This window comes from Condylura cristata, unplaced genomic scaffold (assembly GCF_000260355.1).
Source record: "Condylura cristata isolate star-nosed mole 26May11 unplaced genomic scaffold, ConCri1.0 scaffold00014, whole genome shotgun sequence".
Classification (NCBI taxonomy): domain Eukaryota; kingdom Metazoa; phylum Chordata; class Mammalia; order Eulipotyphla; family Talpidae; genus Condylura; species Condylura cristata.
In genome coordinates, this window is record NW_004567115.1 from 3632549 (window position 1) to 3656072 (window position 23524).

The window sequence follows — 23524 nt, forward strand, 5'->3', positions numbered from 1 at the left end:
CACCCCTGACTGATGGAAATCCTGAGGAGTCCTGGGTCTCCAAAACAAGCTGGTAGCAGGGAGAGTGAACAATCCATAATCTGAAGAGGATAAGTGGAAGGCTGGGGTGAGCTTCTAGAAACCATTGCTTTCTGACTGCTAAACTGATACAGTTTGTATCCCTTATACAGTGGCAGTTTGTGAAGAGGATTTGCTGTGAGCAGCAAATATATTTCTAAATATACTCTCTCTCATACTTCAGCTGTGGCTTGTGATTTGGTTAGTGAAAAGAGGGAGAATGTAGTGAAGACCCTGTGAGCCATCTCTTCATGCCAATCCTCCTTTGGTGACAAAGTCACATGTGCAAGCTGGCACATGTGGTATTCCCCAGCAGATGCCATTACAAGAGCATGTGATGGTGTGACATGTTCTCCAAAGAAGGGGAGACTCCTGGTTGCCTCTCCACATAAGTAGGGTGAACATGACCATGGAGGGGAAGCTTAGTAGGACTCGGGAGGGAAGACTTGGAGTAGGCAGGCGGAGCAGTGAGAAGTGTGAAGAAAGCTTATCACTTCTTGGCCTTGAAGTTATGCCATGGACTGGGGTCAGACATGGAGTAAACTTTTGGAAGAGAGGTGGTCAGAGACCCACAGTGAGACACTCAATGGCACCTTTCTGTGGACAACAGTTGATGATATTTTCCTTGTAATCTTGCCTGGCACCTTCTGACCCTTTCCTGTGGTTCCCCACCACAGGTGCCTTAGACTCTAGCTAGCTTTCAGAACTCAGTGGCTCTATTTAGGCCAAAGCCAATTGCCTAGCATTTACCTATGAATGGTATGTACCTTTGATTGTTTCACTGTGAAATATTCTCCTTCTTTGTTGCATATTAATTGTATCAAAGCCCATGTTGACAGTCTTACCCACTCTGCTTAGGTTTTGTGCTTATGTCATGGGCACATTAATTTACAGTAGGCAGGTTTTGGGTTTAGTGTGTCGCTGTCTGCTCTCTAACAATGGCACATTACCTACATGACTGTATATGCAAAGGCAGAATGAGCTGGGGGGTTGTAAAATTAGCTGTGTTCAATGAGTGAAAAATTCACAAGATTCAGTTATACTGCACTATGTAGAGGTAATTGAATTCTTCATGTCCACTAAAGTCTCTCAAATTGCAAAGTATACCAACCTGTTTTCTCCTCTCCCAGACATTGTTTTTCCACATAGAAAATATGTGTGTGTGAATGGAATATTACTCAGCAATCAAAAAAGTTAAACCCATGACTTTTGCAGCAACATGAAGCTGCAAGGAATCATGGTTAGTGAAATAAGCCAGAAGGAAAAATAAAATACTGGCTGATTTCACTAATAGCAGGAGCATAAAGGACTGCGGGTAGGGTGGGGTGGAGAAATGAACAAGTATATTCCAGACACATTTTACTGTGTTAAGTAGGGGTGTAGTGCAAAGGACTATAAATGTTGATGGTACACTGGTGAACTAGTGATAAGAAGTCCACAGGGATTGCAACTAAGATGGAAAAGTCACAAAAAGATGTAAAATAAACTATTATAATAAAAAATGTGTTTGTGTGTTCCTTGTCTTTAATGTGCAAATGATAATATATATCACAATCTCTGCACATTGATACAAATATTGAAGCCCATTTCTTATCAGTCACCTCACTCAAATATAGAGAAACATCATTTGTCATCTCTTTCTCTGTCCTCAGTTCCCTGTGGATGACCATTCAGATTGTTTCTATCTTTTGCCATTACAAAGCATTCTGAGTTATCTTCATGAACATAAGTCAACACTAGCAGGACCTCAAGGCAGAGCTGGCTGAAGAGTTGATAGGTCAACTTGAAGAGGGCTGTCTCACCCCACTCTTGCCCACATGCTGCCCTTCATGTCCTATTCATGGATGAGAACCCAGCACTTTCTAGAGTTGATTTTACGTACTTTGTATCATGAAAAAGATACCTGATTCTTAGGTGTGAAAGCCTACCTTTCCTTTCTTGGGGAATATATCATCTGTTTTTGTCAGTTTTCTTTCACACTTGGAGTGATTGACTTGAAGGCACTCTTTGTAGATGAGGAAATATAGTATTTTGTTACATACATGATTTCCCTATCAACTCCCAATTCCTGCAGGTTTCTGGTCTTTTTACTTCTGGTAGTTTTTGCCCAGAAATAATTATAGTATTTGAGTGATGGAGCTTGGTAAATAAAGAAACATTCCCTACTCCAAAATTATTTTCCTGTACCTGATATTTTCTGCAGTGATTCTATGACTTTATTGTTCACATTTAGATTTTACATTAGTTTCCACTGATCTTTACCTATGATGTCCAGTAGATCTGACTACACATTTCCTTACAGAGCAATTAAATAACCCTGATAACATGTACTACACTAGTCATCTGTTTCCCAAGTTATTTGAAAGGCATTCTCTACATATACTAATATCTATATCTTTACTGAGTTTTATAATATGGTATTGTAAGGACTACATGTTAAAAAATAATGTGATTGTGGAGCATGGGGAATTTTGAATTTGAAGCTTAAATTGCATATCAGGAGCCTCCTTTGTGGCACAAGGGGATAAAAGTTGCAGTATAAAGCTATCTGCAGCACAAGTTAAATCCCTGGCCAAGGAGGTGACCCACATGGCACGGCAGACCTCTCCTGACCCTCCCATTGCTCCTCTCAGCAGTGTGTTTTGGTAGATCTGCCTGTTCTGCTCTCCACTCTTTCTCTGGTGAGTTCTCTTACCCCATGCTCTTCTGGCATTTAACTCAGTTCTTGCATGTATGCATGCATAACAATTTTTTAAGTAAATAATAATTTATTTTTACATCATTTTGTGCATTTCCCATCTCAGTTGTAATCTCCTTGGGTTTCCCATAACCAAGGACATTTTGGGGGGATAAATAGGGCACAGTTGCATCTGGCTTTCTCTCTTTGGATCTCGCACTCTGGCTCTCCGTCTCTTGCTGGCTCGCTTGGGAAGCAGCTCTCCGGACCGCATGGACCGCATGACTCAGTGTGTTCAGTCAGCCTAGTCATAAGGTATTCCACTTACTTTGTATCCTACTCTCTTTCCCTGTGTTGTTTCCTATTCCTTTCACCTTTTGTAAATAAACCCGTTATTGACCCTTTTGTGTTACCTGTAGTTGTGAGCACACGGATGAGGCCCCACAGACAGGCAGCCCAGTCCAGTCTGGGCTACCCTGTAACACCATCACCATAGTTAAGTACATTCCCTCCCCCCACTGTTTTTGGTCCCATCCCTCACTCCACCCCCATAAAATGTCTCTGGTATAGAGCTGTTCATTATTATTTTCTCGCCTGGTCAGTTCACCTCCTGCTATGAATGACACCATCCTGTATTTTTCCTTTTCTTTCTGACTTATTTCACTAAGCACAATCTTTTCCAGCTGCATCCATGTTGCTGCAAAAGGCATGTGTTTATTTATTTATTTATTTATTTTGCTTGCTGAGTAATATTCCATTGTGTATAAGTACCACATCTTTTTAATCCAGTCATCCACTTTTGGGCATGTCTTTCCAATTGTAAATAAAGTAGCAATAAACTTGGGGGTGCAGATATCTTTTTGAATCAATGTTACCTAGGAGTGTGATTGCTGGGTCGTAGGGAAGCTCCATGTTAAGCAGTTTTCCATAGTGGTTGTACTAGTTTACATTCCCACCAGCAGTGCAGGATAGTTTCTTTGTCTCCAATAACATTTGTTGTTGCTAGTTGTTTTAAGATTTGCCATTCTCACTGGTGTGAGCTGGTATCTCGTTGTGGTTTTAAATTGCATCTCCCTTATTACAAGTGATACTGAACATTTTTTCATATGCTTGTTGGCCATCTGCATTTCCTCTTTGGAGAAGCGTCTTTTTAGATCCTCTGCCCATTTTTTGATGGGATCATTTATTTTTGTGGAGTTTTACCAGTTCTATGTATATCTTTGTGATCAATCCTTTTTTGCTAGTTTTGTGTGAGAAATTTTTTACCCAATCAGTGGGCTGTCTGTTTATTTTATGTAATGTCTCTTTTGATGTATAGTAGCTCTTTAACTTGATGTAGTCCCATCTGGTTATCCTTGCCTTTACTATCTTTTTATTGGGTGCTCTATCTTTAAAGATGTCGCTGAAATGTATGTCCTGTAGTGTTTGGCCCGTCTTTGCTTCCAGATATTTTATAGTTTCCATTCTTATGTCTAGGTCTTTAATCCACTTTGAGTTTATTTTTGTGTATGATGCGAGGTAGTGATCTAGTTTCATTTTTTTGTATGGAGCTTCCCATTTTTCCCAGCACCAATTGCTGACAAACTTTCTTTGTTTCATTGTATCTTATTTGCTCCTTTGTCAAAGATTAGCTGTCCATAAACCTGTGGGTTTATATTTGGTTTTTCTATCTGAATCCACTGGTCTGTATGTCTGTTCTTGTTCCGGTGCCATGCAGTTTTGACTAATATGGTTTTGTAGTATAGCTTGAAGTTTGGGATTGCAATGCCTCCATTCTCATTCTTCTTAGTCATGAGAGTTTTGGCTATCTGTAGGTCTTTTGTTGTTCCATATGTATCCCATCGATATTTTTTTTCTATTTCTTTGAAGAATGTCATTGAGACTTTTATTGAGATGACATTAAATCTGTATGTTGCTTTTGATATGATGCCATTTTGATGATGTTAATTCTCCCTATCCTTGAACAAGGGATTTCTTTCCATTTCATGGTGTCTTCTTGTATTTTTCTAACAGTGTTTTGTAATTTTCTTCGTATGAGTCTTTTACCTCTTGTGCTAGGTTGACTCTCAGGTATTTGATTCTTTTTGTTTTAATTGAAAGGGCTTATTTTATTTTATTTCTGCTTCTTCTGATTGGTTGTTTGTATATAGAAAGGCCTCTGAATTTTGTGTGTTCTTTTTATATTCTGCTGCATTGCTAAACTAGTTGATGATTTTGTTTAGTTTCTCTGTGGAGTATTTTAGGTTTTCCATGTAAATTAAAATATCATCTGCAAATAAGGACAGTTTTACTTCTTCTTTCCCTATATGGATTCCTTGTATGTCTTTTTCCTGTTTTATTGCTCTGGCTAGAACTTCCAGTATTATGTTGAAGAGCAGTGGTGATAGTGGACACCCTTGCCTTGTTCCTGATCTCAAAGAAAAAGTTTTCAGCTTTTCTCCGTTGAGGATAATATTAGTTGTGGTTATGTCATATATAGCTTTTATCATATTGAGGTATGTTCCTTTTATTATGAGAGCTTGAAACATAAATGGGTGTTAAACTTTATCCAATGCCTTTTCCACATCTATTGATATGGTTATGTGGTTTTTATTTTTCTGTCGGTTGATGTGATAGATTACAGTAATTGCTTTTCTGATGTTGGAACCATCCTTGTACTCCTTGGATAATGCACACTTGGTCATGATCTATTATTCTTTTAATGCATTGTTGGATTCTGTTGGCTAAGATTTTGTTGAGGATTTTTTGCATTAGTGTCCATTTGGGAGATTGGTATGAAGTATTCTTTTCTTTTTTGGTTGGGTTTTGATATTAGTGTGATGTTGGTTTAGTAGAAAGTGTGTGGTAGTTTTTCTTCTTTTCAAATATTTTGGATGAATCTCTGTAGAATAGGCATTAGTTATTTTCTAAACGTTCAGTAAAATTCATTTGTAAATCAATCTGGTCCTGGGCTTTTAGTTTTGGTCAGGGTTTTGATTGCTTTTTCAATTTCCTTGCTTTTAATTGGCTTGTTCTATTTCTTCTTTATCTAGTTTTGGGTAGTTGTAGAGTTCTAGGAATTTGTCCATTTCTGCTAAATTATCCAACGTGTTCGCATATAGTTGCTCATAGCATTCTCTGATTATTCTTTTGATTTCTGCTGGATCTGTTGTGATTTCTCCTCTTTCGTTTATGATTCTGTTTATTTGTGGGTTTTTTTTTTCCTTTTTTTTTCTTTGTGAGCCTGGCTAGTGGACTATCTTGTTTATTTTTTAAAAGAATCAACTTTGGTTTCATTGATTTTTTTGGACTATTTTTCTAACATCCACTTCATTTATTTCTGATTTGATTTTTATTATTTTCTGTCTTCTACTGGCTTTTGAGTTAATGTGTTGTTCTTTGTCCAGTTCTTTAAGGTGGAACTTCAGGTTGTTTCTGTGAGTTATTTCTTGTTTCTTTATGTGAGCCTGTATGCTATATATTTTCCTTTTGTAGCTGCTTTTAATGTGTCCCATAATTTTGGAGACTTGTGTCATCATCATTGTTCTTCTCAAGGTATTTTTAATTTCTTCTTTGATCTCCTCACTGATCCAATGGTCCTCCAGTAGTGTGGGTTTCAGTCTCCACATGGTAAATGGGCTTCTTGCCTTCTTCTTATGGTTTATTTCTAGTTTGATTCCTTCATGGTCAGAAAAAAGTATTTGGTATAATTTCAATATCAGTGTATCTATTGTTATTTATCTTGAGGCCCAGTATGTGTTCTATCCTAGAGAATGATCCCTGTGGATTTGAGAAAAATGTGCACTGAGATTTTGGGGGGTGCAGTAGTCCATAGATATCTGTTAGACCCATGTTGTCCAAGTCCTTGTTCAGACTCTAGTGTCTTTGCTTATTTTTAGTCTTATTGATCTGTCCATTGTTTAGAGTGGTGTTTTGAAGTCTTCTACTATGTATATATTCTCTGATATACATTTTCATAGATGACAGTAGGTAGTTTCCTGATATATTTTGGTGCTCCTTCATTTGGTACATATATGTCGATGATTGTTATGTCTCTTGTTGTATTGTCCCCTTAATCATAATATAGTGGTCTTCTGTGTCTCTTTTAACCTTTTTTAGTTTGAAGTCTATTTTATCTGATATCAATATAGCTGCTCCTGTCTTCTTTTTTGGTCCATTTGCTTGTAGGGTTGTTTTCCATCCATTTATTTTCAATCTGTTTTTATCTTTTGTTGTTAGGTGTGTTTCCTGTGGACAGCAGAATGTTGGGTTCTGTTTTCTTAATCCATCCTGCAACTCTGTCTTTTTATTGATGAGTTTAAGCCATTTACATTTAGAGATAATATTGATATACTGACATCTGTATTTGCCATTTTTTTCTTTTTTAGTCCTTTTGTATTTTTATTCCTTGTTTTGAACTGTTTTTGTTCATTCCTCTGTTGGAAGTTGGTTTGAGAGCTTCTTATAGTATTTTTTGGAATAGGGGTTTAATCATGAAAAAAATTGTGGAGTTTCTATTTGTCTGAAAATGTCCTTATTCTTTCTGCATAGAGGAAGGAAAGCTTTTCAGGTTAGTGTTCTTGGTTGGCATTTATGCTTTGGAATGTGTTGAGTTTGTCCTTCCACTCTCTTCTTGCCTGTAGTGTCACTTCAGAAAAATCTGATATCAGCCTTATCGGTTTCCCTTTATATATTATTTGTTTCTTCCCTCTTGTCATTCTCATTATCTTATCATTGTCTTGTATTCTTTGTAGTTATACATTGATGTGTCTTGTTGTATTTCTCCTATTGTCATGATAGTTTGGTGTTCTTCTTGCTTCTTGGATGTCTATTTCCATCTCCTTCTTCACACTTGGAAAGTTCTCTTCTAATATTTCTGTGAATATTTTCTCTATTACTTGGCCTTTCTCTTTACCTTTTGGGATACCTATAACTCTGATATTTCCTTTCCTAGTGGTTCAGATATCTCTTGAAGTGTTTCTTCATTCCTTTTCCTTTTTACTACTCTTTCATATTCTTTTTTAATTCTCTTAATTTCTGAGTCTTCAAGGGTGCTTGTTTGTATTCCATTTCATCTATTCTGTTTTCATTACTTTTCCAGCATTCTTTATCTCCTCTAGTGGCCTTTTATCTGCATTTCTTCTATTTCCTTTTTTAAAATCTCATTTTTTTTCTTCAATTTGTTGATAGCTTGTCTCATATCCTTTTTTTTAAAATTATTTTTCACTTCTTTCATTTATTTCCTCATTTTCATTCTTCAGTTCCTTGATGGCTTGCCTCATATTTTTTTTTTTTCCTTCTCATCTTCTTTTTGTTTGTTTATCATGATGATTCTGAATTCTCTATCTGGTAGGCTGAGCAGTTCTTCTGTTTCTTAGGTGATTTCTGGTGGCTGATCTTTTTGTTGTGAATTTTTCCCCTGTGGACTTGCTTGGTTGTTCACTTGTCTTCCTTCCCCTATCGTGTATTGTGTATTTTCTAATAATTTCTATTGGTTGAGACATGGCGTTGCTACTTTTGACCTGCATTCTTTCTGGATGTTCTTTCTGGGATGGCAGAGGGACTTCCAGACACTTCTGTTATAGAGGGTATTCTGAGCCATGCTTTGTTTCAATATCTCCTGTTTTTCCATCCCCCACTGTGTGGAATTGTTTCTGTCATCTCAGCCAGTGACTGTCAGGGATCTCTTGTGGTGTTCAGCTTCTTCTGGTAACACATTGTGTCCTTGTCTCTGGAAGGTTCCTGTTGATCTTTATAGCCTTCTGATGTCTTGGGTTCCCTCTATGCTTGGATGTGCCTGTGGGGGTGTGGTGTGTTAGAAGTGTTGTAGCTCTCCCTGCAGTTGGCCCTGTGTCTGAGCCAGTCACTGATTTTATTTACATTCTGGGTAGTGTGAGCCTTGCAAGGCAGTGTCTTAATGGCTCAGAAGTCTTCAGGCCTCTCCTATGGGGGTAGGAGATGCAGGGATGTAGGGAGTGCAAGAAGGGCTGCATGCCTCCCAGCTGTGCAGGCTGCCAATCCTCCCTCAGTGCCTGCAGGGCTCTTAGTGCCCACTCCAAGCAGTCTCTCCCTGAGCAGTGTTTCCCCTGACTTGGGGTCCACTCACACAGCTGAGTTGTCTCTATTTAATTACAGGGCTTTCTGGCAGTTTTTGTGGGTTGATTCAGTGAACAGGTAGACCTGTAGCAATTCTCCCAGACTGAAGCACTTCCTAGGGGCTCTCTATGCTAGGATGTGCCCACGGAGGTTTGGGGAGTGTTAAAATTGTTGCAGTTTCCCAGGGTTGGACCTGTGGTTGAATCCTGTCTAACCGTTTTTGTTTTTCGTTTTTTGTTTTCGTTTAACCTCCTGGGCTCTGTGATCCTTGCTGGCCACATCTTAAAAATGACACCAACAAAAAACAACAAACAAACAAACAACAACAATAACAACAAAAACCAAGCCCCAATCATCTGCTGTGTGGGTGTAGGTGCAGGGAGCAATAGAAAGGCTGCAAACCTCCCAGCTGCCTGAGTCATCAGTTCCTGCTCCCCAACTCCCAGGCTCTATTTGCCACTCCAAGCAGTTATTTCCCCACAACTTATGGTCCACTCACAGAGCTGAGTTGTCTCTCTTTAACTCTAGGGCTTTATCACAAGTTTTGTGGGTAGAAGCTGCGAGCATGTAGACCCATAGCAAGTCTACTGGTCTACTAGGGCTTCTCTATGTCAGGATGTGCCTATGGAGGGTAAGGGGAGTGTTAAAATTGTTGCAGTTTGCCAGGTTTGGGCCTGTGGTTTCTCATTTTTTTTCTTCTTCTTCTTCCCCTTATATCTCCTGAGCTTTGTGAGCCTTGCTGCTGGGCCACACCTTAAAAATGGTGACAAGGCCCGTCATCTGCTGTGGGGGCAGGGGTGCAGAGAGAATTAGAAGGGTTGCAAACCTTGAAGCTTCCCAAGAAACCAGTTCCTCCTACCCACCTTCCAAGCCCTGTGTGCCCACTCTGAGCAGTCTTTCCCCGCAGCTTGGGTTCTACTCATTGAGCTGAGTTGTCTCTCTTTATCTCCAGGGCTTTAGTGGGGCCAAAGAGCAGCAAGCCTCCCATCTGAGGCACTTCCTAGCACCTGGGTGTTCTGTATCACAGCTGCAGTCTTTACCAGTAGCTTGGGTTCCACTCCCTAAGCTGAGTTGTCTCTATTTCCAGCGCTTTAATGGGCTAAAGAGCAGCAAGACTCCCGTCTGCAGCACTTCCTCGTTCCTGGGTGCTCCCATATGGGAGCTCCCCTATTGGAGCTAAGTCTCCCTCAGTTATCTTCTCTAGACCCCAATCGCTGAGTCTCCCTCAGTTATCTTCTTTGTAGTGAGTCCAGAGTGCTCTCATTTAGGTTGAAACTAATAGTATGTAAGTCTACAGTCCATTTTTAGTGTTATATTCCTTTATGGGTTTGGATGTAGTGATTTCATAGTGACTTTGGTACCTTCACTCTGTGGCCATCTTGCCAGATCCCCTAAAATAAATCTTTTAAAAAATAATAATAAAATAAATCAGATCAAAATGAGAGCTAATTCTCAAATGAGAACATGTTGGAATAAAAGTTAATATATTTATAAATTCATTTCAAAAGTGTGTTAACATGGGTAACAACATACCCTTCGTATGTGAGTCCTCCCAATGGGTCCCATTTACTTTTTGCTAAACCATTGTCTGGTTTAGAAGTAGGTTCTGATAACACCATCACCACCTTGGCCTGAGGACAGTCAATTGATATGATAGTTTCCCTCAATCCTTACAAGGGACAGAAGGCAGGGGTGTTCTTATTGATATTTATGTCTGGGTCAGGCAACTTCCAGCTCTTAGAAATCTGCAGGCGTCGTGGTACCAAGCTGGAATGCAGCCTAAAAACACAAACTGAGAACAGGAGAGTAGATGAAGGGGATTAGAGTGCCTGTCCCTCAAATGAATTAACAAATTTGCCACACATGGAGACTTTATACTATCTCACTTACGGATCCCTGATTAGAGGGCTGATCTGTGACTTTATTTTTCAAGTCCTGATTCTTGTGTTTTCTGTTACTTGCAACTAAACTACCCTAATATCTAGCTCCCCAAGATACTGAAAAACCTAGACATCATCTTACTGCCTGTCAATCTGCCCCTAATCTCTATGGGAAGTCACTATCATTAGTGCAGAACTGGATCACAAGACATCTGTTTAAAACTCTACTTGGTCAAATGAATTTCTCAAATCACAGGGTGCCACTAATGCACACTTGCATTAGTACTCATGGCTAGTCAGTGAGAAATTTCTTTTCAGCATAAGATACCCTACTTTCCTCATATGTGTTATTTCTTCCATCTTTCACAATTTGCTTAGAAAAGAATTGGATAATCTTCAAGTGACCTGGAGTTAATTTAATGGAGACAAGGAGTTATTCTTAATATTATAGAAAGACAAGACCAGAAGGACTCTGGAGTGCTCTGTACCACTGGTTTCCATCCAAACAGTGAACTAGACTCACATGGGGATTTTACTTAATCTTAATGGCTGGATTCCACCCCCTAGGTTTCTGATCCTACTTACACACACACACACACACACACACACACACACAAGAACTGGGGTACAAGCCAGAGGTGCAAGAGGGTAAGAGGATTCACCAGAGACGGAGTGGAGAGAAGAACGGGTGGATCTACTGAAACACACTGCTAAGGGGAGCAGTGGGCAGGTCTGGAGAGGTCTTCCATGCCCTGGTGGTCCGTCTCTGGCCAGGGATAGAATGTGTGATGTAGGGTCTATAGACAGCTTCACAGTGCTGCACGTTAACCCACTGAGCCACCTGATTCTACTTTTCAGGATGTATCTAGAGTTCCATTTTTGTTTTTCTTTAAGTCCTTTAGTAAGTATATTAAGTACCATATTCCTTTAATTTTATGATATTCTTCCTGAAGTTAGTATTTTGGAAAACTTGAAATTTCTTCATTAGTTGAACAAATTTCACGTCCTTCCTCTTGTTCATTAACGGGTGACCTTTCGTCACACTTGCAGTGAAGTAATCATTTGCATGTTTTATTTTACCAGATATCCATTTTAACACGTTTGTAACAAAAGAGAATCACTGCATATGTATTTGAACTCATGCCATTTCTCTCCCCCCCCCAACAAAAGCTATATTTATCAGGTCATTTTTACAACTTTCACATAATTTCCAATATGCATATATTTGCAGTGAAAACACACAGAGCTCTCTCCAGCTCTGGCCAAGGGATCCCACCTGGGAGAAGCCAGCCTTAGCTGTGTCATATCATCATTCAGGAGATAGTAGATGCTGTCAGTCTTCACTCAACAGCTACATCTAGCCAGATCTTTTTTTTCTTTTTTTTTAAGATTTACTTATTCATGCTTACAGAACTGGGGAACAGGCCAGATTTGTGGTGGATGAGAGGATTCATCAGAGACAGAGTGGGGAGCAGAACAGGCAAAATGACAAAGTACACTGCTGAGGTTCTCCGGAGAAGCAGGTGGGTCAGGAGAGGTCTGCCACGGCATGTAGGTCAGCCATGTGGCCGGGGATTGAACTCATGCTTCAGTGGCCTCTGAGAGCTTGTTAATGTAGTGCTTTACATTTTGTGTCACCATGGAGAGCTCTGGCCAGATTTTTTATGCAACACTGCCTATCATGATAGTTACTTATAAGAATATGTTTCTTTAGAAAATAGTCTGCAATGAAAAAAGCTCCTTGTTGTTAGTTAAAATGATCACCACAGAAGGAACAACAAAATGCAGAAATAAGTTGGGCAGCCCTGTAACCAGTCCCCTTTCTCTAAGGAAACCACTTGGAACTTTGTGGTTGTTCTAACTCTTATTCCTGAAGCTAGCTTGACCCCATAGAGTATCAGCAATATAAACACTATCCAGCAGGACACATTGTTCCCTGTTTCCCTGCACAGAGGCAGGAGGATGGCAAATGTTTGATCCTAAAGTATTTTCAATATCTGATATGAAAGATACTGGAAAATTACTTTCAGGATATTAATTGCTGAGTATGATGAGTACATTGAATGAAAGGTAGCTCTGTTTCAGTAGTTTTCACCTGCCAGCTGTTTTGGAAATAACTCCATTCTTCTTATGTTTCCACAATTGAACAAATGCACTGTCTGGCTGAGCTGTGGGGTCGTTAGCCCACATTTAGAATGTTCTTTGTTTTTGTAGGTTTTGAGAGATGACTTCCTTGGTTTACCCCTGAAGGTGGATTTACATCTTAGGCTTTTGCCTGTGGTCAACAGGTAGCCTTGAAAGTCAAAGTCTGTTACAAGTTTTTCAAGCCATTCCTCTCTTAATTCATTCAACAAATAGCAGAAAAGAACCCTTCCTGGTGGTGCAATGGGTTAAAGTGGCAGCACTATGAAAATCACTGGACAACTACAGATCAGAGACATTCTGTAGGGGAGAAGGAGTGAAGAGGACCAGGACAGGGGTGGGAAGAGCACAAGGGACTATGGCGATGGTGCATGATGAATTGGTAGTTGGAATTTTACTGGAAAATCAGACATTGTACAAAAATGAAGGATGCTATAATTAATATATATTTTTAAAAAGTGCAGCACTATGAAGCTACCCTTAGCCACTGCAGCATGAGTTCGATTCCTGGTTTATTTCTAGCCAGGGAGGTGGCCCAAGAGACATGAAAGACCTTTACAGGCCTGCTCACTGCTCCCCTCAGCAGTGTATTTCAGTATATCTGCCTGTTTTGCTCCCCACTCTGTTTCTGGTGAGTCCTCTCATGCCCAGTTCTTGTTTGCATAAATTAAAAAAAAAAAAAAAAAAAAGAGCCAGGGATCCATGCTCCAGTATAAAGAAGATTCAGCCGCTTCTAGAGTCTAGGGTTTTCTTGTAGAGTGATGAGAATATTCTGGAACTAGGAGAGCTGGTGGTTGCTAGCATTTTGAGTGGATGAAATGTTACTCAACTGCTGGCTTTCAAGTGGCTAATTTTGCACTCTATAGATTACTCTGCAATTGAAAGGATGGCTCAATTAAGAAACAAACAAATAAACCCAACTTTGGGCTGTAAACCTGTAAGGGCTGGGATGAAAACTGCACTCTGTCTACCACAGAGAACCTGAGAGGTCCTGCCGCAAAGGCTGTGACTACCTGGGGCGCAGGGTTTGTGAGATATTGTCTAGTAACTTTCTTTGGAAAGTGACATGAGGAAGGCTGAGAAAGGCTTGGGCCATATATCCAGAGAGCTCTCCATGCATAGACACCACACACTTACATTTGTTACATGACATCTAAATAAAGATGTGTGTGGGCACACATATGTGTATGATATACACACAGGTCTTACACACACATAAATGTGTGGACACACACATAAGTTCTGTATGATACATATACTCACACATACACTTCCTAACACTGAACTGACACAAGCAGGCACTGGATCTCAAGAATAAAGGAACACATCTCATCTTTGAGGAGGGACTTATTGAATCTCCAAGTTATACAGTAAGATTTCACTTCATCAGTCACTGACATTAGCTCCCAGAAAACACAGTGAAGGCTTGATCCAGTTGGAGAGGTGGTAGGATATGAATGTGAAAGCCAGCGAAATTGGTGATCCTGCTCAGAAAGCCTCTTCCTACCTTCCTGAGCTCAACTTGAATTCCTATTGGTAAAGACCAGGTGTCTGGAGTTACAATCCACATATGGAAAGCCAGCTAGCTTTGGGTGAATGTGCCCCTGGCTTCTCAGCTAGAAGCTAGTTAAAGATGGAAGTGAGGATGACAAGAAATATTCCAAATCCAGGCATCTAATTGTCCAGGCATCCAGTCACCACCTGCCTTGTGGTGGGCTCCATCCTACATGCTGGCAAGACATAGCTCACCCCAACCAACTTGCTCCCCAGCCTCTAGGAGCTATAGGCTCTGTGCAGTGGAGGTGAAGGAACAGACACTAAACCCCTAAATAAATAGCAGAGGAAACCTTATTGGCCAGCAAGAGAGCACTGAAGAAAGTGGGACAGAGTGGGGCTTTGAGGAAGGGACCACTTTCACCCAGGTGGTCAGAGAAGGCTACTTGGTAGAGGCAGCATTTGAGCATGGACTGAATGAGGAAGAACCAAGTATGGAAACATCTGGGGGAGGAGCATTTTAAGCAGTGGGACCAGAGCTTGTCTCCAGAGAAATTATACTTCTGTCTTCCTTTAGTTTCTGGTCCTTCTTTCTTTCTTTGAAGTACAAGAAAGAAGACTTCTTCCCTTATTTCTTGGGAGGCTGGGGTGTAGTCTGTCTATAGGCTGGAACAGTCAAGAGGCTGGAAGAGAAAGTAACTCCCCTCCTGCAGACCTTGGCTTTTATCTTCTTTCAGGGTGCCACACCCCAAAGTCTGATTAGGTTATTTTCAGTCCTGTGGCTAATTAGACCATTTAGCTCCAGGAAGTTCATAGCTCACACCTGATTGGTCCATTCCACACTCAGGAAGTTTGTAAAAAAAGGGCAGTTTCATAATAGGGTGGTTGCTAGGCAATGAGGAGCAACTGCCACAACTGATTGTGATGCACCAAGGGGAGAGACCACCACTTCTGCTGTCTGCTCCCACCATGGAGGAAGCTCCCATTGCTGAGGCAGCCGCATTTTAATTTTAATTAATTCGATTAATAATTGAGAATTACATATTAGGAATTTAGTTAAATTTAATCTACCTTAGCATGTATATAGCATGCAATGTGAAGTAGACTGGCAGGATAAGCCACAGGCGTATCTTCAGAGAGACAATCAGCAAAGGTGTTTTCCACATTTTGAGCCTTCAGGTCTGTCTGCTGGTAAGGTTGAGGGGGCACTTCAAGACATCCCTCCATTTCCCCCATCTGTAGTATCTTGCTCCTTCCTTGGTGGACTTATGGACTTTGTGGTCCACCAGGGTTCTCTGGACCACTGAGGTCTGTGCAAGGAGCAGCGGCAGCAGCAGCAAAAGCCACCCTCTACATGGGCTGGAAGGACAGCCAGATGGCCCGGTTGTGTCTCAGATGGACGTTCCTGTTGCTCACCTGCTACGTCATTCTTCCTTGAACAGGGTGGTCATCCCTCTCTACTCGGCTTCTCCTCCACAGGACATAAAGTGCTCATTAGAATAAGGTGGTCCTCTCCATCTCTCACTCCTTGTCTCTGCCACGTTCCTTAGAGATGGGTCACCTGTACTTAGCAGGATCATCACTTTGGATTTTGGGACAGTGGGCTTCCCTGGAGACTGTTCTCTGCAGTTAGTGAACAAAGCTCTGACAGATTTTGGGTGACATCGCAGAGTCATCTGAAGCTTCTGGATGTCACTGCTGAGCTTGAAATAGATAGACCACAGAGAAGCCTGCACTTCCCTGAGGTGCTCTGGCTGCTGGGTCAGATTCCTGAGATGTTCCTCAACCAGTATAGGGAAGAGTTCTATTTTCTTCCTGCTGGCCTTGTCACGGAGTCTGCCGCCAGATACAGATCTTGGGACAGAGAGCATGGGAGATGAATGCTGGAGGCATCTCTCTCTTTGTCCTTCGAAGTAGCCCTTCTAAAGACTTATATATGCTGGTCCTCCAAGATCAAGGAGTCTGATGGTGCTCAGCATGGTGTGAGTCAGTGTGAGCAGTGGCTCCCTTTTCTCTGTCTACCTGCTGCATGGCAGTGCTCACACTGGGGCCTTGGTCCTATAGGGCCCACACACCCTGCCTTTACCCTCCCTCTTCCAGCCCTTGCTACAGAGTAAGGTTCTCATTCAGGACAGCCCACAGCATCCTCTCCAGCTGTCACACTTGGGTTGTGATGTCTTCAGCCTGTGTCTGGCAATGTTTACTTGGGATCTGTGGGCTTTTGTGTCATGCCAGATGGGATTTTTTTTGGGGGGGGGCTGCTGTAAGGAGGTATTCTATGGGTGTCAATGTGTCTGGAATTTTATTCAGTGTGACCAAGCAAAGCAGTTGCAAAGTAGGAGTCCTGGTTTCCACATCAAGTAACTATGTATTCATGGGCTGGTTTTTCTGTTCCAGTCTGGTCCTGGACACTTGCTTAGGCTTCCACTATAGCTCCTCCAGACAGCTACAAAATCACTATCAATAATTTTGTGAGGATGATCATTCAATAGGAAATAATATATAGATACCTAGAAAACGTAGTTTTCAGTATATTGGTGCCGAGAAGAGCATATTGAAGATACTATTTTGTTCTATCTTCCTTTCATTCCACTTATTTAATCATTATTTTTTTCTGTACTATGGAAGGTTCCCTGGTGAATGTTGAAAATTACAGTGGACAGTTACATGTCCCTTGGGCTGTAAAATAGTTGAAATGAGGAATTTTGTAATTTTTGAGTGAGAAAGTCAGATGATAATTTATTTTTTTTTTAAAGATTTATTTATTTGTGCATACAGAACTGGGGTACAGGCCAGAGGCTCAGGGGTGGCGAGAGGCTTCACCAGAGACAGAGTGGGGAACAGAGCAGGCAGATGGACGAAGTAACTGCTGAGGGGAGCAGTGGGCAGGTCAGGAGAGGTCTGCCGCACCATGTGGTCACCTCCGGGGCAGGCGGGAATCGAACTCATGTGGAAGTGGCTTTAGCTTCTTAGTGCAGTGCTTTAACCCGCTGAGCCACCAGGGAGGGCCAGTCAGATGATAATTTCTTTAGAAGAAAGATGGAAAGTGCTTTCTGAGAAGTCTTAGCCTATTTCAGAGTTTGCAATTCAGGATCAAATGAGTCAAGATTAGAGTTGTGTTTAGAGCTTCACAGAAGCTCTAAATCCATATTCTTCTTTCTATATGTCCTTTCCACAAAGTACATAAAAAATGCCCAAAAACACTATATAAAACTTCCAGGTTACCTAAAAATACCCAATATAAATAAAATAATATTGGTCTTTTTTTTCTCCAAACTTTAGGATTTTCTGTTTGTACTTTTATCTCCATCTTCAAAATTCATATTCACTCTGATAACCAGTCTTTACTGAATCACTGTACTTGTCTGTTATCAAGTCTCTTAGTATTCCAATTCATTTACCACAGTGAAGGTTCTTTTGGAAAGAAGTTCTAGCCATATGACCTTGTTCTTTATTTACATCTTACTGTCTGAAATTACTAAATGCATAAAAGTGACTTATAGAGCCCCTAATTACCTTAATATCCTCATTTTATACTATTATCCCACTCACTTCTTACTTTTCATTGAAAATAATATAATGCTTCCCACCTTCCTAATTAGGACCTTTGCAATATGCTTTTGTATTTTCCTAAATGCTCCTCTCTTCTCCTTTTTACAAGGGTTCTCTCTGTGCCAGCTCCCTGGGGAGTCAGCTCTGTCTTCCAACTTCTACTACTTGAACATGGAGCAGATGGGGTCACAGGTGGGCAGCTTCTATCACTGCAGGCTGGGTAGCTGGCACAGCATCCACAGATGGCCAAGGAAGAGGCGTGAGAGGACTCTGAGGCTAAATACCAAGGGTCAAGGAAAGGGTAGATACCTGGGGAGCCAAGATATTTGAGTGTCATCCCTGGAGGACTACTTCCTGGTGGTAAGTCCACAGAAGGAGTTGGTGCAGCAACTGTCCTTTACTGTCCCTCTGTGATACAAGGGAGGTGAGAGGGACCTTTGGGTAAAGGATCCTCCGTGGTTTTAATTCCTACTGTGTGCAGACACTTGCTCTGCCTACCTGCAGCTGCTGCTCCAGGCTTCTTGAGGATGTTGGCCTCCTAGCTGGGCTGATTGTTGGAGTCTGTTGCAACACTTCCTCTGTGGGAGAGAACCGGCATAACATTGTTCCAGAATAGTAGAAGGTTTGTATTATTTCACAGCCTCTTCTGAGGAGGAGAATCTCACAGGGATGCTGCCACACTTTTTGATTTTAAGAGGGATTTGATGTCCAGCATGAAGGAGCAGTAGGGCTTACTGCTTCTTTCAGCTCCTCTGAGGAGAGGTGGAGTGCATTGACTACTGGGCTAGGGAGCTGTCCTCCAGCAGGGACATTGGCAGAAGACACAAGCCTTTGCCCTGCTGTTGCTGAATTAGGGTGGACTGAGGGTACCTCACGTTTCTGTCTACCTTCTTCAACTGTGGGGGCAGGTATGTTTGTCTTCCCAGGTACAGTGGATTGTTTGTTCTTTAGCCCTAGGGCACCAGTCTAGATCTTAATATTCTTACTATTCAATAGTTGTTCCAGAAAATTGAAGTTTGGAGACACAATAGGTCTTTTTTTTTCTGTCAGAATTCTGTAAGCTTCACCAATGGGAAAATCTATCCTCTTCATGATGTAGGCAATAGCAATTGTGGATGACTGAGGGATCCCTACCAAACAGCATACAGGGAAGATTTTGCTTTCTCAATGAAATCTACTGATTTGTCCAACTATTGGCCATTTGGCAAAATATATCAAAATATATTTCATACCCAAGTGAGACTTGGGGATGAAATCAGGATTGGACAAGTGTTTTGACATTTAATACATACCCAGTCCCATGCTGCTGCATCAGCTCCTTTTTGAAGACATCACAATGGCAGCCAGGCACAGGTTGACAAATATTTGTGTTGATTCAATGTTGGTGACAGTCAAGCAAGGCTGAGAAATGCAGGTAGGAAGGAGAGTGGATTTTCCTTCACAGAGGACAGGAAAACAATGGGAGAACTTAGAAAATCTACCTGCAAGCAGGTGAATGGAGTTGAAGCTCAGTTTACCCAGAAATACAATTAAAAAAAAAAAGTTTAAAGACAGAAGACATCATCCTGGGTGCTCTGGTCATAAATGCCAATCTCTGACTTTAGCTGGTGCCCACCATATGTTTGGGTTAACACTGTCTTGCTGGAGCTTCACATCATCAGCTTCCAGCAGTTGACATTACTGGCTTCCAGAATGTGGCATGTATTACATTTTACAAATAATGGGCTATCAATTAGCAGAACTTTTCTGTCTTACTTTCCAGCAGAGCCATTGACCTCTCACTAAAAGGTTGAGTTTTAATCATCTCATGGGTCCTAAAACAATAAGTCCTATTTCTATACCTCCTTTAATTTTTCCATAATGATGTAAATTGGAGAGTGTGGCATCTCAGCCACCAAAGATGAATGAGGTCAGGCTGGTGGTGGCTGGCTAAAGAGAGTTAAACCCATTTTCACAAAAACCCTCCAATTAATATCTCGTTCTCTTCACTGTGGATGCATTCTTGCAAGACTCTTCCCAGAAAGCAGCCCTTCACATCTGATGCAGAGAGATAAGTGGAAAAACCACCTCCACAGCAATGATGCTCTGAGGAAACCAAAGCATTACGTAACACTTTGCTTCCTTACTCCAAGATTTACACACTGGGCTGAAAAGCCTGAAAATGCATCAGAAAGCCAGGGCTCCTAGACCACTTCTTAACTTTGCTTTGGGATTTGGATACATTTTACATTGTCGCCCAAAGGTCTTATTTTCCACACCTGTAAAATGGGTAACTCACTGTAAGCAAGTTAAAAAAATCAGACTTTTTTATACACTTCTTCCATCAGCCTCTATGTGCAGCACCTGTGGTCTTGAATGCCTCTGTGACTGTGCACACCTGTGCCTAGAGAACATGCACCTGCACATATGTAAATGGGGACACCTGTGCCAAGAGGCAATGGAATAAAATGGTGGTTTCACTCCAAAGAGAGACCAAAAGACTCTATGAAAGAGAGAGGATATAACCAGAGAAAGAATGAGAGAGAAAGCTGGTCTGCTTCTGAGTTCAGCATTGAAGACCTGTTAAAGTCTAAAACTTCTAATTACCTTTTTGTATGTGGAAACACAAGATAAACCTACTGGGCCTAGAATGGTTATAAAATACCCATGTCTTGTTCTTTGGGGGCCACCAACCTCCAGACCCCTTGCCATGGGGTGGGGATGGGGTGATGAGACTGAACGTTACCACAGCCTCCTCACCTCCAGGACTCTGGAGGGGCTTTGTCAGAGTGTGGAGGGCTACTGTATTTCTGTTCTCCTCTGTCCCACTGCATTCTCCTCAGCTTAAGCCAAAATCAATAAGATTCTAAAGGCTGGGTTGAAAAACGTTTCCTTATTCAGGAGTGAACTCAAGGCACCTGTTAGTGAACCCAACAGAACTCCCTGAATCTCTGCAAAGCTAAATCTATGCTGATCTGTCTGTGTACCTGTGTTATCGTGCAAGAGCTGTCATAATAAAGGACCACAGATCTATTACCTTAAAAAATTAATTTCTTAAAGTGGTGGACATTAAATTTCCAGGTAAAGGTGTCCATAAGTTTGGTTGCTTCTCGATTAATAGATTGCCTCTCTCTGTGTGTATTTAAAACACTTTATGTATGTGTTTTAATCTCTTCTTGTAAGGCCACCAGTATTTATGAACTAGTCTCATTTTGCTTTAATTACCTCTTTTGATGTCCTTCCAATACAATTATATTCAGAAGTAGTGAGGGTTGGGATTATTATAGATGACTTTGGGTGAAACCAATTCAGCATATAATAGTATTCAATCTTTCCCCACTTCCAAACAGAGTACAAAACAAAACAAAAAATCACCAAAATAACTCTTATCATATTTATAATTTAAAGCCAACACTGTCCCTTTATGAGTAATAATTTCCATTAAGATATTAGAGAAATAGGTCAACAATGATGATCTTAACTAGAAGTGAAACGATTATCTTGGTTTTGTCTTAACTAAGATGCCAATTTGTTTTTGCTGCCAATTTTTTTTTTAAAGATTTATTTGCCAGAGATGCAGGGGTGGTGAGAGGATTCACCAGAGACAGAGTGGGGAGCAGAACAGGCAGATCTATGAAGTACACTGCTGAGGGGAGCAGCGGGCTGGTCAGGAGAGGCCTAATGCACCATGTGGTCACCTCTGCGGCAGGTGGGAATCGAACTCATGAAGAAGTGGATTTAGCTTCTCAGTGTTGTGCTTTAACCCGCTGTGCCACCAGGGAGAGTCCTTGTTGCCAATTTTTTCATTAGCTATGAGTTTAAGCCCAACTAGGAGAAAGCTACCAAGACATCAGTTTTACCTGCTATTTTCTACAATCTTAACAGAGAAAATCAATGACTTTGTCAGACTTATGCTCCTACTTAAAATTTCCCTTTTCTAATCCCCTCAGTGCTTACAAGAAACAACTGTTACATGTGGATGATTCGATTATTTTTCCAGGTTATTCAAATTAATTGGGCTTATTTTAGTTTCATTAGTCCACTGAGAACATACATACTTCTTCCCAAAACTTGCATTCCTGAAACAGCAATACCTAATGTGCTTTGAATAAGAACTGAGTCAGCACTGAAAATTCTGCTTCACATTTAAATGTAGGGAATTTATGGAGAATCAAAAATGCCTCTGCAATCAAACTTTCCTGAAGAAGCCCTTCTTTCTCTAGAAATATACCGTTAGTTCTAATTAAGGCCAGAAGCTCGCTGAGTGTGAGGTTGCTATGCCAGCAGGGCACCAAGTGGGTTTTCTACCGATTCAGACAGGCAGGCAGCAGTGATCTTACTAGGCCAATAGTGGGACAAGTTCACAGGCTTGCAAGTCAGGGAGGCTGGGGGCAAGGACTCCTAGCCCCGGTAAATCTTCCCCCTTTGGACTGTCTCTGCGTCATCGCTTTGCCCTGTCTCTCAGTACTCACGTACCACCTCCAAGCTGTTCCCCTCCGCTCTCTGTCCAAGCGATTGTCTGTGTGAGCGGGTTTACATGCCCAATCTCTTAGCGTGGGAGTGCAGATTTACGCATGCGTACACCGTTCTCCAGGTGTCCACCATCAGGCATAACTCGGGCCCACTCTTACCGCTGCCTCCTGCATTCAAGGCCACAGGTAATAGTCACAGAGGTCAGCAGCATGAAAGCCTGACTATTTTGCTTACTCCATAGAAATCATTAATAGCAAATATGCTATTTTTCATGATTGCAATACTTGATTCCACTAACACCTATTCAGACTAACTGCTCAAAATAAGAGATTCAAACTCTCTGGAATTTTTCCCCTCGACATACATTCGTGTTTTGCCATGAAATTAACAAGGGAGATTAACAAGGGGATTTGACAGAATTGATTTACACGTACCATTGCAGGAAAAAAAAAAAAAGGAAGCGAGTAGGAGAAAAAGCAGCTAAGGCCTTCTAAAATCTAAGATATGAGAGACAGAATACTTAAATTTAAGAAATACCAACCCAACCCAAAAGTAAGGTGGACGCCAATTATTAGCTTAGGCTGTGTCTTGATTAGTTTCTCCCCTTTCCTTGGATCCACATAAAGAAGCATAAAGCAAACAAACAAATACACAAAACAGCCATGGTTGCAGTCCCAAAAACGAGGAGGTAAAGTCAGAGATAAGAAGATAGAAATAGAGAATTTTTTTCTTCTTTCTCCTATACTTGTGTAAGGTTGGGAAAGAGCAGAGAGGTTCCCAAACCTTTGCTCTTCAGAATGCAGCCTTGGTGGTGATGGTCTTCCAGACGTGGACTGTCAAGGAGATGACTTTAAAATTTGAGAGTACATATTTAAACTTTTATAGGACACTGAAAAAGTCGTCTTTTGTCTGATAAAACTAATTTAAAAAATACATTCTTATGTCTAATTCTTATGTCTATTTTTAGTCTAATTTTTCATGATTTAATTTTTGTTACAATTTATAGAAACATCCCTTACATCTTGGAAATACAGAGGCCTCCCTGGTGGTGGTGGGCCAACATCGCAGTTTGATCTCTGGCCAAGGTTATTATCACAAAAAGTCATATCTAAGGTGACAGCTCCTGTCAGAACTAGAAAATAAAAAAGCTTCCAAGTCATGTTGGGGGTGGGAGGGGATGAGAAACAGAGAGAGA

At 41.1% G+C, this 23524-nt stretch overlaps 1 pseudogene; it reads right to left on the minus strand.

The window, feature by feature from the left end:
* LOC101630959 overlaps positions 1 to 23524 on the minus strand; it is a 31260-nt pseudogene that overhangs the window by 1292 nt on the left and 6444 nt on the right.